The 13943-nt window shown below is 36.2% G+C and overlaps 1 protein-coding gene across 2 annotated transcripts in view; it reads left to right on the forward strand.

Moving 5' to 3' along the window:
• Positions 1-11264: 11264 nt before the first annotated feature.
• aclyb (ATP citrate lyase b) overlaps positions 11265-13943 on the forward strand; it is a 50690-nt gene continuing 48011 nt past the window's right edge. Inside the window, exon 1 of one of the 2 annotated variants that reach the window (XM_016239950.1) lies at positions 11265-11435. The gene's annotated coding sequence lies outside the window, so the exon portion shown is untranslated. The remainder of the gene's footprint in view (positions 11436-13943) is intronic. The other variant, XM_016239951.1, reaches the window with a different exon arrangement.

Raw genomic sequence — 13943 nt, forward strand, 5'->3', positions numbered from 1 at the left:
TATATATATATATATATATATATATATATATATATATATATATAAACAAAAGTTCTAGAAAAATAGAATGAACAATGCACTATTGCAGACTTATATACTGAGGTTTTAATTATTTTAATAGCTCAGTCGTAAACTAAAGTGGGCCGGTCTAAGGCATGAAACTCCAGGGCTGAAAATGAGTCCCACTCCAGCCCTGAGTGTAGGCTTATACCTTTGGATGATAACAGTCAAATTCTCTAATTTAAATAACTAGGCAGCTGACTTAATGATAATATTGTATCATTTGTTTTATGCCATAAAACTATGCAGTTTCTGTGTGAATGATCTCTGGTGCATTGGCTATGATGCAAGGGCGTGATATCTTGCCTATAGGGCACCAAGCTGGTCAAGGCCAGCCCTGATTTGGAGTCTTTAACTCAAACCCTCTAGCACCACTAACTGTCCAAATTTGTACTTTGTTTACGTTATTAACCATAAGGTCTAGAAATAAAAATTAATATGTTTTTCTGATTTCTTTGGCTCAAGATGATTCGATTTGTACCCTAAGAGGTCATGTTGATGTTGTCAATTTTCCATCATGAAAATGTTCCTGCCATTTTGAATTTTTGTGAAAAACCTACTTTTTTCGAACTCCTCCTAGACCATTGCTCCATTTTTTGTAAAAAAATAAATAAAACCAGATCATCTTCAGACCATACTGACAAAAAGTTGTCAAATTCAAGTTGATTAGTTAAACTGTTATCAAATAACATGTGAACAAATTTCACAAAGAGCTTGCCAAACTGAATGTGAGGCTATATCTCCGCAGTGCTGTAGCCAATTCAGACCAAACTTGGTGTTATGACAACCATGACCAAAGGGTACCTGCACAGCCTGGTACCCAGCTATTTAACACTACTTTTTGTCACATCAAATTGTGGCTCATTATTATTAATAATAATAATACAAAAGGCTATACAATAAAACAGTACGATGACAAATTTACTTATATTAAACTTTGAACTTTTATTAACAATATGAATAAGGAAAATATTGTAACATTGTAACACAAATAAATAAACGGTCTTTGGATTCCCCTTTTCTTTAAAACGATCGTAGTTTGTGGTTCATTATTAGCCCATTAATTAAAACACATCAGCCATAAAATAGTACAATGGCAAATTCGCATAGGCCTATATTAAACATCTAACTTTTATTAACAAGATGAATAAGACGGATATACTTGCGTTGTAACCCAAATAAATAGCCTAAGGTCTTTTCCCTCTTTTAAAACAAATACTTAGTTTGTGGTTCATTGTTTTATTTATTCATTTATTTATTTAGGCTATATTTAATGAAAACAGCAACAATAAAGACAACTCGCTTATATTAAACGAAGAAATGAAACATTTATTAACAAAAGGTGCGCTTTTGGATCATAGTGTCTCGCGTCACTCTCGTCACGTGACCAACCCCCCCCCCCCCCCCCCACTGCTTTAGATGCTTCATGTTTCATTGTCTAAGAAAAACAACAGTCATACACAGAGAACAAATTAAAACAAATTTAAACAACTAACTTCTAGTTATAACTGATATAACTGACATTTGTAACATGAAGCAAATAAGGATATCATGGCAGTTTGAGAAATATACATGATGTTTAATGGGTACAGTTGAAACGGTGTTTCTTGCCGTTTTTAAGAATTATATAGCACTTATAAATGATTAATAGTACTTATTAAAATGATGTGGTTTGTAATTGGTAAAATGTGCTTGGAAATAAATGATCAGAATATCAACTTGCCTAATCCTTTTGCATGCACTGTAATTTTAATCTTTAATTGGGCTGTTGTTTTGTAAGCAAATTATACTCTAGCAGGGGTTTGCATTGCCTTGAATAAAATGAAGAACTAAAATAAAAAATTTTTAAAACCAATAATGTAATAAACAAACATTCTTCAAAATATCTTATTTTGTTTTCAATGGAAGAAAGACATTCATACAGGTTTGGAACAACAGGGTGAGTAAATTAAATGTTTGGGTCAACCGTCCCTTAAATAAATTAGCAATTATGGAATTAAGGAAATCAGTCGGTTAACCACTTGATTATAACTATCATTTTAACTCTATAGGCACCCTAATAAAAAGGGGACAATAATCTTGAAGCCTCTGTTCAGTGAAGGTTCAAGAGTCTAATATTTCTATTGGCTTTACTGTGGATCTGCTGTGTATAATAATAAAATGAAAAACGATATACAGTGGGTATAGAAAAGAATCACCTCTTCCCCCATTAAAATAACCACATTTTGTTGCTTTGCATCCTGAAAAGAAGACGGACACAGTTTTTGTTTTATCCAGCTGTATATAACAACAAGAAGTCAGGGGAAAAAAAGAAAAACAGAATCACTGAATTGGAAAAAGGATCCCTCCTTGTATCAGTATTTTGTTGAACCACCTTTTGCTTTACAGCCTTTAGTCTGTTGATTCGTCTCTACTAACTTTGTACATCTAGACTTTGCAATATTTGCCTACTCTTCTTTGCAGAACTGCTCATGTTCAGTTAAATTTGATTGTGACTGTTTATGGACTGTAGTCTTCAAGTCATTCCACAGATATCAGTGGGGTTTAAGTCTGGGCTCTGACAAGGCCATGCAAGAACATTCACCTTTTTCTCCTTTAACCACTGTGTGGTCAGTTTTGCTGTGTGCTTTGGGTCATTGTCATGTTGGAAGGTTCCCCCCCATTGACAACTTTCTGGCAGAGAGCAGATTTTCCTCAATAATTTGACAGTATTTTGTCCCATCCATTTTTTTTCCTATCCTGACAAGTGCTCCAGTCCCTGCTGCAGAGAAACACCCCCATAACAGGATCTTACCACCTCCATGCTTTACTGTAGGAATGCTGTTATTTGGACGATGAGATTGCATTTCCGCCAGACATATGGTTTGGTGTTGAGGCCAAATCAGTGGCGTAACTTTGCTTTGAAAAGTGGTGGGGACACAGCGCAACTGGTTTTGCTAGTTTTTTATTTAATAACCTAATTTACTTGGGGACTGGGTTTAGAGTTGAACAAACTTAATTTTTGCTTTTCAAAAATACATTGATGTAAGATGAACGCAGGTGCTGAGGGGGTGCTAGATCATTGACAGAGGGAGCTGCACAATTCAGGCCTCCAGACTCATTATTCCCACTGGTTGCTCTTTTGCGATTAACTTTCTCAGTTGGCTGCACCAGCACTTTTTTTTTGCGCTACAACATGTTGTTAATCAATGCACGCTTATGGACTTTTATCGTAGTTTATAGTTATATGGAAAGGAAGCTCTCCATTTTTAAAATAAAATGCTATAGCCTAATGACATTACGAAAAGTGCGACAGCTGCAAATCACGTCGTTATTGCACTGCACGAGTTATGCATGCATAAGGAGTCAAAAACATTTTTTTATCACCCTAATTAGATTATGAAGAATGATTTGTTGATCTTCTTTTCCCTTTAATACATAGCCTATACCTTCCGCAATATATTTTTCAATTACTTTCAAAAAGTGGTAGGGACAACATCGACCCTGGCAAAAAGTGGTGGGGACATGTCCCACCCGTCCTACCCACAAACTACGCTTATGGGCCAAATAATTCAATTTTAGTCTCATCTGACCATAACACCTTTTTCCATGTGGCCTCCAAATCTTCAAGGTGTATTTTGGCAAAGCTCAGTCGTGACTGCATGTGGCCTTTTTTGAGGAATGGCTTTTTTCTTGCAACCCCCTTTCTTGTGATCAGGGCCGGATTTACGCATAGGCATTCTAGGCACGTGCCTATGCTTGCTCGTCCAGGGGGGCCCAAACGACATCCTGATCCAGGGAGGGTCTGTGTAGTTTTTTTAAATACCTTCCACTTCTTAATAATATACTTTATTGTGCTTCTAGGCATTGATAAAGCCTTTGAATATGTTTGGGATCCACCTACTGACTTGTGACTGTCCACAACTTTATCCCCATTGTTGATTGTTTGCTTCAGTTGCACTACCAAGGACTGAAATGTTTCAGTAAAGCTCTTTTCATGCTGAGCTAATCAAAATGACGCAGTTGAAAGACAAATGGCTTTGTTTATCATTGAGAAGGTGATTAGCTACACCTGATTGAGTTTACAAGTCATTTTTAGGAGGGGGTGATCCTTTTTCCAACTCAGTGATTCTGTTTTTTTTTTCTGACATGTTGGTGTTATATCTTTCACTTGAATGTTATAAGTTGCACTGAGTAAATACAGCTGGATAAAACAAAAACTGTGTCCCTCTTCATTTCAGGCTGCCAAGCAACAAAATGTGATTATTTTAAAGGGGATGATTCTTTTCTATATCCACTGTAGAACACTGCACATTTTAGTCAAATGTTAGCTTTAATGAACAATAACACCCATTATAAAAGTATACGTATAATAAGTTTGTACAATAGGAAATAAATACAAGCAAACAATTTAGTCAAAAGTACAAAGGCAGTGCTCTAGTACAATGTTAAATTTAATAAAAAATCTAAACTTATTAGTCTTAACTTTGCCCACAACAAAACCGATTATATATAGGTATATATATAGATAATATAGGCTTTAGTTTAAAAATTTAATTATTCTGAAGAAGATTCTGTTTGTTTGTAAATGAATCTTTTTTGGATAGTTTTTCTTTGTGGTATAAAGATTTGGTATTTTTGATGTGCCAGTGCCAGATATAGCCCAGAGTCTCAACTGAGCAACATCAGTTAAGAAGCGAATGAGCAACTTTGTCTGATGACTTGCATTTGCGTCAACATCAACATTTAACTGCTGAGCTTGTGTTTTCTCAGAGTATGTTTTCATTACTGGAAGGCGTAATGTTGTTCTCTGCCATTCAGCTAATGATATGCTGGAAACATGCAAGAACTAACTTCTCTTGACTTCTAACTTTGCCATTTTTGGTGTAAAAATTATTTTAGTGGATGTATGAAGTCAGTTCCCTTCAAATTAAAACAGTAATCTCATCATCACATTAACTTTTTGGATGTTCCACTAATGTCTGCAACCACAAAGTGTCACAACATTTTTTGTTATCATTTTCAATGCTGGTCCATTGTTTTGTCATTTCAAACTGTCATTTCAAAAACAAACAAACAAAAACTTTCCAGACACTAATGATATCAGTAATATTTGCAAACAAATCATGAAGTAAATTTTTTGTACTTTTGTAAATAATTGCACAGTACCTTATTTGATCACTTTTGGTCAATAATCTCTGTCTTCCAATTGTTTAATCTGATCGTCTTCCCTCTTTTCTGTGCACAGTTAAAAAGACAACTCCACCAATGTGAAGACCTTGTGTTCATATATGACATCAGAGGTTTTTTCCTGCCCACCCCTTTCATTCCGTTCTATTCAAGGAATGCAACCACAAAGTGTCACAACATTTTTTGTTATCATTTTCAATGCTGGTCCATTGTTTTGTCATTTCAAACTGTCATTTCAAAAACAAACAAACAAAAACTTTCCAGACACTATCAGTAATATTTGCAAACAAATCATGAAGTACATTTTTTGTACTTTTGTAAATAATTGCACAGTACCTTATTTGATCACTTTTGGTCAATAATCTCTGTCTTCCAATTGTTTAATCTGATCGTCTTCCCTCTTTTCTGTGCACAGTTAAAAAGACAACTCCACCAATGTGAAGACCTTGTGTTCATATATGACATCAGAGGTTTTTTCCTGCCCACCCCTTTCATTCCGTTCTATTCAAGGAAAGTTTCCAAGACATTTCCGAGTCAACTTTGGCCTCTATGGACTGTACCTTCTCAGGAGAGAGTGATATTCGATCTTTGTAGACATGTGATGTTGATCCAGATGACATTCAGTTGAACAGAACGTGTTGCACTCTGACAAAATGTACAAATGCTGCAGTCCATCAGCATAAACTGTACCATATTACACATCTTCTTCAACAGCTGTTGCTAAAACATCAGCCATCAAAACACAGGGACCACATTCTAAAGATAACGCACAGCTGATTGTGACATGTTGGTTGTAGAATGGAAGGAGAGAGTTAAGGCAAGGATCTATTTGCACCGTTTATTAACCCTGTGCTATTGTTCGATCATTTAAAGAAAAGATCCCACGTGGTCTGAGAATTAAGAAATTTCCTTCAATTCGGGGCTGATCATTTGGACTGAAATAAGTGGAAAACAATACTGAATAAATGCTCTCTATAGATCTCATCTTTCTCCCCAATAAGGAAGCTAAAAAAATTTAAATGCAAAAGGAAATAGATTTATTTTCTTTTTACCCCAAAATTGTTTTTAATTGATTAATTAATTTTCCTCTATATTTAAAAATATTTTATTTTTGTTTTCCAATTTAATTAATGTATATTTTTCTTTTGTATTTTACTACAATGTTTGATTTGTGTAGGAGTTGGTTGGTTAAAGCCATTCCCACTAATTAATCTGGTCAACCAGCTGTTTTGATGATTCACTGATTGCCAATAGTTTAAAGAATGTTTGTGTGAATAATGGATGTGTTTCCTGAAGAATGTGTATTCTGTGTCAAGCTGAAATGAGTTGATCAACTCTTTTAGGCCCGGTTTCACAGACAGGGCTTAGATTTAGCCAGGATTAGACCATAGTTCAGTTAGGACATTTAAGTAATTTTTATAAACATGCTTAGAAAAAAACATTACTGGTGTGCTTTTTGGGTGTGGGGGAAGTCGTGGCCTAATGGTTAGAGAGTCGGACTCATAACCCAAAGGTTGTGGGTTCGAGTCTCGTACCGGCAGGGGTTGTAGGTGGGGGGAGTGAATGTACAGCGCTCTCTCTCACCTTCAATACCACGACTGAGGTGCCCTTGAGCAAGGCACCGAACCCCCAACTGCTCCCCGGGCGCCGCAGCATAAATGGCTGCCCACTGCTCCGGGTGTGTGTTCACGGTTTGTGTGTGTTCACTGCTGTGTGTGTGCACTTTGGATGGGTAAATGCAGAGCACTAATTCCAAGTATGGGTCACTTCACTTTTTGAGACAAAACAAAGGCACTGATCTATTTTAAGATCAGTCAGTGCAAGTTTCTTTCAGTTGAAACAGCTCAGACTTATTCTAGGACAGGCTTAAAGGAACACTCCACTATTTTTGAAAATAGGCTCATTTTCCAACCCCCCTAGAGTTAAACAGTTGAGTTTTACCGTTTTTTAATCCATTCAGCCGATCTCCGGGTCTGGCGGTAGCGCTTTTAGCTGTAGCTTAGCATAGATCATTGAATCTGATTAGACCGTTAGCATCTCGCTCAAAAATGACCAAAGAGTTTCTATATTTTTCCTATTTAAAACTTGAATCTTTTTGTAGTTACATCGTGTACTAAGACCGACGGAAAATGAAAAGTTGCAATTTTCTAGGCCGATATGGCTAGGAACTATACTTTCATTCCAGCGTAATAATCAAGGAACTTTGCTGCCGTACCATGGGTGCAGCAGGCGCAATTATATTACGCAGAAAATAGTCCCCAGCACGCTCCCTGTGCAAGCAGGTGGTCACGTTGGTTATGTTGACAGAAGTTAGCCTATTTTCAAAGCAAATTCTTTCATTGCATTTGAGGTATGCATTTTATCTGTTCATATATTCGCTGGGAATTGAACCCATGACCTTAGCGTTGTTAGTATTATGCTCTACTACTTGACCCACAGAAGCCAATTGCAAATTGGCAAAGTTACTACCTGGTCTTTATTACAGTTATACAGCTCGGTGAGACAAGAAAATATGCTAAAACTGTGGTTGAAAATTGCTGGATATATAAGAAATAAGTAACCAAAGGATTATAATCGAATATATGTTAGAAAATGGAATAGAAATGTACAATTTCTCCCAGGAAGTATCAACAGCCATAATACCACCATGGATATTCCCAGATTATATAGGCCAAGGTGTTTATACATAATTGAAATAGCTGAAAAGACAAATGGAATAGAGAATGGAAAGAACAATAAAACATAAAAAGAATACATAACATACTATATGTGCATTTAGAAATATATACAGATTATTTTGAAGACACAGTAAAACTGACATGTCTGTAAGGACACATTTATCCTAGAATTCAACATAAACGTCAATAAAACAATAATTAATAATGTAGCTATATACACTGCAGAACTAAGTGGGTGGAGGAAGTTAAACCAGACAGAGTGATGATTTATTCAGATCAGAGCATGTGAGCGGAGCGGAGTGGGAGCGGAGCGGGGAGCGGAGTGGTAAAATATCCTTAAGAGCGCAGGGCACCTTTCTGAAGATTCCGCTCCGCTCGCTCAAAACGCTCAGCGCCGCTCGCTCAACCCAGAATGCCGTTTGGTGATTTGCTTGTTCGAGATCGAGAATCTGTAGAGATCGAGAATAGTAGAGCAGTTATGGAGTTCAGATATTGTTTCAACGAAGTTGCAAGCCTTATACATAAATGTAAAGTAAAAAATCTAAGTTAAGAATGAGCAGGGCGAAGAAACTGAGAGGGAGTGCGGGGAGAGTTAGTAAAGATTCATATGTTTCGCTCTGAAACATGATAATAGCTATTTATCAGCATGCTTAATTTTAGACAATAATCCAAGAATTTCGTTACAAACAGTAAACAATTAGGCCTACTAGAGAAATGTTATGTCGGAGCGGGATCTGAGCGGGAATTGGTTTACGGTGAGCGTGAGCGGAATATTAACGGAGCGCTTGCTTGTGCGGTTAGAGCGACTGAGCGGAGCGCACGTCCATAGAGCGGAAAACGTAGCTCACATGCTCTGATTCAGATTCAGCAGCTGCACTGCATTAAGTAAAACAACAAAAAATAAAATTTTAATAGAAATATACACTTCTAAATTTCGAAAAACTAGGAATATATGGTCAGTCCTGCTGGGTACCAGCTCAAATGTCTTCAAGGAAAGGAAAGATCTGAGCCATTAAAACAGCACTGAAACAAAATGACTAACTTGAGAAAAATTAAGGTAAATTATTAATTAAAAGCAACGCAGACAAACAATGGCAAAAGACTTGACACAGATAATAAAAGTAGAGATTATTAGGTAGAGTGGGGAAAACGCCCCATTGGGGTAAAATGCCCCTCTACTCTTTTTCCCTAACCACCAGATAAAGTCAAGGTACATTTTTGTTGTTGCTATATGGACTACATTGACAAGAGTGAAGCTTACACTGGTGATGTACCTGAGAGAAAACGGATTTCACAGTAGCCTAAGTGATCTAATTTTCAGCAATAAGAATACAAGTGTTTTAAAGCTTGTTGTTTTTTAGAATGCCATAGTTATATATGATGAATTGTAAGGCATGTAAATAGGGAGAACAAGAAGAATTAAAATGTTTTTTCCAAACCTACTCTGTGAGGTAAAACGCCCCCGAGGGCATGGCTTAATTACTGTAGTTACTTTGTTCTGAACATCAAATCCTTTGTTTTTACATCAAATGCATTGTAACTAGGTCAATCAGGTAGCTAGTTAGCTAGCCAGTTAGCATTAGCTAACAATATTTTTCAAATATGCTATTATCATTTTGTAATTCATAATTATTGATTCTATTATTTTTAATTTTAAGCTAAAACTGCCTGTAATCTGATTTTGCAGTAAATGTATTAAGAAAATTGCTTTGCCAGACAAGGGGCATTTTACCCCACCTGTGGGGCAAAACGCTCCCTTGGTACAAATTTAATTTTTGTTAAAAATCTAAAACATGAAAACTCTAGACATTTTTCATACTTGGTTTATAATTTATGTCATTGTCACTAAAAGTATAATTATTCTGAACACGTTTAACTTTTGTTTCACAGAAAAAAAATTACAATCCTTAAGGGGGGGCGTTCCCCCCACACTGCCTTACCATATTCAATAGACGTAGGCCTACTATTAGAATGTGAGGACAAATCAATGAAGCCATAATACATATGAATCAGGTGGATTGAACTTTCTTGATTTCTGTACTCTAAATAACACCTTTAAAATTAATTGGATTAGACATTTCACTCGAAATCCAAATTCTTTATGGAATTTTATACCTAATTTAGTTTTTTCCGAAATTGGTGGTCTTCAATTTCTTTTGATTTGCAATTACAAAATTGATCAAATTCCTTTAAGCTTATCCTGCTTTCATAAACAAATGTTGCTGGCTTGGTCTCTATTGTATAAACATAACTTTTCTCCCCATAGGTACCTAATTTGGAACAATTACAATATATTATATAAAAATAAATCGTTATTTTTTGTAAATTGGTTTTCAGCAGGCATAATACGAGTTAGTCAATTATTAAATTAACAAGGCATGTTACTCACTTATTCTGAGTTTCTAGCTGTCCATGAAAAGAGTTTTCTATAGTCATGGATGCAATTCCCAGAGGAGTCTTGGCATTATTCAGAGCTAATACCCAAAACAGTATTACATCCCCCTCTGCACTTGATCTAGCTGATACTTATATTGGGAAACTTTGTTTTGCCCCTGGAAATATGAATGTTAACAAAACTGTCCGTTCCTTACTTCAAAAAGACATTGTTTCTTCTCCAAACTGTATAATTTATTGGAACAGATTAGTTAAAGGTTTATTATGGAAGGCCATTTGGACCTTGCCAAACAAATACCTATTGGTAAACAAAGTCAAGGAAGTAACCTTTAAAATTTTACATAGATACTACCCAGTAAATTATTTTCTTGTTAAATTTAAAAATGATATTGATTTGAATAGTTCTTTCTGTAATATGATGACTGAAACTTTGTTTCACTTATTTTGGCATTGCTCTTATGTAAAACTTTTTGGAAAGATTTGACTAGATTTATAATTGATAACATTGACCCCACTTTTTCTCTGTGCTTAGAACACGTTTTATTTGGTTTTTACTAATATCCCTTCAAATAAAACCAAAGAATATTACATTATAAATTTAATTTACATTTTTGCTAAATTTCATATCCATAAGTGTAAGTACAGTAAAACCCAATCCTTTATTTTTGGTTCTTGAGAAAGAAATTCAAATTTATGTTAAGACGATTTTGTATTTACATAACAAGAAAGCAATTAAGACTGTCTCCATATGTAAGTCCTTTAATATATTTACATAATGTTTAGGCCACCCCCCTGGCTGTATGTGTATTTTGTATGCATATTTTTGTTTGTGTTTTATGTTTTCATGTGTATTATTGTAGTGCTAACTGTACTTTGACTGTGTTTATTGAAGTTTAATAATAATAATTTAAAAAAAATAAAAATCAATGAAGCCACGATTTTACATACTCCAATGTAGTAGGTGGCAGTATGCACGATTTACAATGGTCTGTATCCCACCAGGATACTAATATAAGACGAAGAAGAAGAAATCCGAGCATCAGCAGCAGCAAGTCAGCGCGTACCCCAGCAGCTGGACTGTATCGCGTTTGACAGTCCCAAACTTCAAGACCGTCACATTGTGTGTTTTGCCCGGTAAGGTTTGGCATTGTTTGGCCGGGCCGTGGTAACGGCTAAATGCTGCCCCTGAACGCGCGATGAACTTTGTATTCGACGGTTGTCCACAGTGTAGACAGCGTCGTCGAGTATAATGGGAGTGTTTGTCGCGTCGCTCGCAGTGTAACGTAGAGAGGTTTCCTGATTGTTAATGTGTGACCGGCCACTCTCTGTCTATTAGGTGATTAGGAGATCTTAATATTATCACTCTGTCATCTTTTAAATGTAAGGTGACCAACTCTTTCATTCCAGATGGCAGCCGAAATTGTCAGTGTTCTGCCATGATTCTGACTACAAATGTGACTAAATTATGAAAACTACAAACACAAAACCTATTGCAGGGGCTGGGATTGTTACCGCTTAGATTCAGGTAGCACCCTAAACTGGTTTAGTTGGGACTCGACATATAATGCAGCTGCTTTTATCAAACATATAGTACCAATAAGTGCATAAAGGGTTAGTTCACCCAAAAATGAAAATTCTGTCATTAATTACTCACCCTCATGTCGTTTCAAACCCGTAAGACCGTCGTTCATTTTAGGAACACAGATTAAGATATTTTGATGGAATCTGAGAGTTGTCTGACCCTGCATAGACAACAACGCAACTGAAATGTTCCCAAGTCCAGAAACTTAGCAAGGAGACCTGTAAAATAATCCATGTGACATCAATGGTTCAACCATAATATTACGAAGCTACGAGAATACTTTTTGTGCTCAAAAGGAAAAAAAAGACTTTATTTACTTTATACACACACACACACACACACACACACACATATATATGTATATATGTATGTGTGTGTATGAAAATAATTAATATGTGTAATAAACATGACACATACTGCAAACTAGGGCTGTGTGATTTGGGGGAAAATATTTTTTGCGAATTTTTTGACAGATATTGCGATTGCGATTTTAAATTTGCAAAGTCAAGCTTCAGCTCAATATTGCCAATAATGTGCAGCACAGTATGGGTATCATTACCCTGCTGAAAAAAACAATAGAAACCATCACAGAAATTCTTATAGTTTCCATTAAACCATTACAAAATTCCTTTTTGTTTTGGGCATTATTCCAATAGGAATTACTGTTGTTCTATTGGTTCCCATCTGCCAGATTACATCCCACCAATAGAATCCATCAAATAGACACCATTACAATTCCCATTATAACCTGAAATACATTAAATTTGTTATTGTGTTTTGGGAGGGGTTCTATTGTTTTTGTTTTTTTTCAGCATGCAAGATTATAATGGTATAACTACTTTTACAGAATTAACTTAATTACTGAATTTCACAGAAAATATTTGTTTATTTTTTATAAATAAAGAACTGTATTTCTTAAGTCAATTATTAAAGTATTACATATGTTACATAGGCTGATTTATTCATTTTAAGTATTTGGGATTTTAAGAGCAAGTGGAAAATGTGCTGAATGCTTCATTTCATCCAAGTGAAATTAGCAAGCAGTTAGCCAGGCGCGAGTCGACACAGGTAGCGCGCGTGCGTCAAGCCTCGTCCATACTGCCAGATGCGCTCGTGGAGACTTGCGGTGCGGAGCCGGGTGCGAGTATAAACGAGCATTACGAGACAGGCTGCATGAGTGCGGCAAGCGTGAACGGCTCGTCCGTGACGCGGGATTCGCGCCGCGTGGGGCAGAGAGGAGCGAGTATGAGAAGCATTCACAGACACGGGCTGTGTGTGCGCTCCTCTGAATTGGGAATAGCGAACATGCATCATAAATTTATTCATATTAATCTGTTGGGGAGATAAAATGTGCAAGATAACGTTCGCGTACTAACAAAAACATCTAAGAATGTATCTTTTATTCTTCAGTACTGAAAACAGAACCTAGAAGGGAGCTTTTGATATGCACTGTGACGCAGCTCTTGGAAATTACCTTTTTTAGGAAATCGCAATGTCTCAAATCGCGATTTCGATTAATCGCACAGCCCTACTGTAAACCTGTTAATCATGTTTGTGGGCCTTTACCACACATTTGATGACTGAGTAATATTTTCAGTGTCATGTGATGTTAGGTTTAGTGGTCTGTTTAATCAGCGCTTATACAGTGGTGTTCTTATTTTTTTGCATGTTTGTCACACTTTAATGTTTCAGATCATCAAACAAATTTAAATATTACACAAGTAAATACAAAATGCAGTTTTTAAATGATTTAATTTATTAAGGGAAAAAAGTTGTCCAAACCTACGTGGCCCTACGTGAAAAATTAATTGCCCCCTCCTGTTAAATACCAAAAAGAACACAAAGGCTTGTCTCTCATTTGCCAAAAAATATCTTGATTATCCCCAAGACTTTTGGGCAAATATTCTGTGGACTGATGAGACCCGTTACATCTAGCGTAAAACCAGCACAGCAGTTCATAAAAAGGACATCATACTAACAGTCAAACATGGTGGTGGTAGTGTGATGGTCTGGGGCTGCTTTGCAGCTTCAGGACCTGGACAACTTGCCATAATTGACGG

This window comes from Sinocyclocheilus grahami, unplaced genomic scaffold (assembly GCF_001515645.1).
Source record: "Sinocyclocheilus grahami isolate Dianchi unplaced genomic scaffold, SAMN03320097.WGS_v1.1 scaffold578.1, whole genome shotgun sequence".
NCBI classification, from domain to species: Eukaryota; Metazoa; Chordata; class Actinopteri; order Cypriniformes; family Cyprinidae; genus Sinocyclocheilus; species Sinocyclocheilus grahami.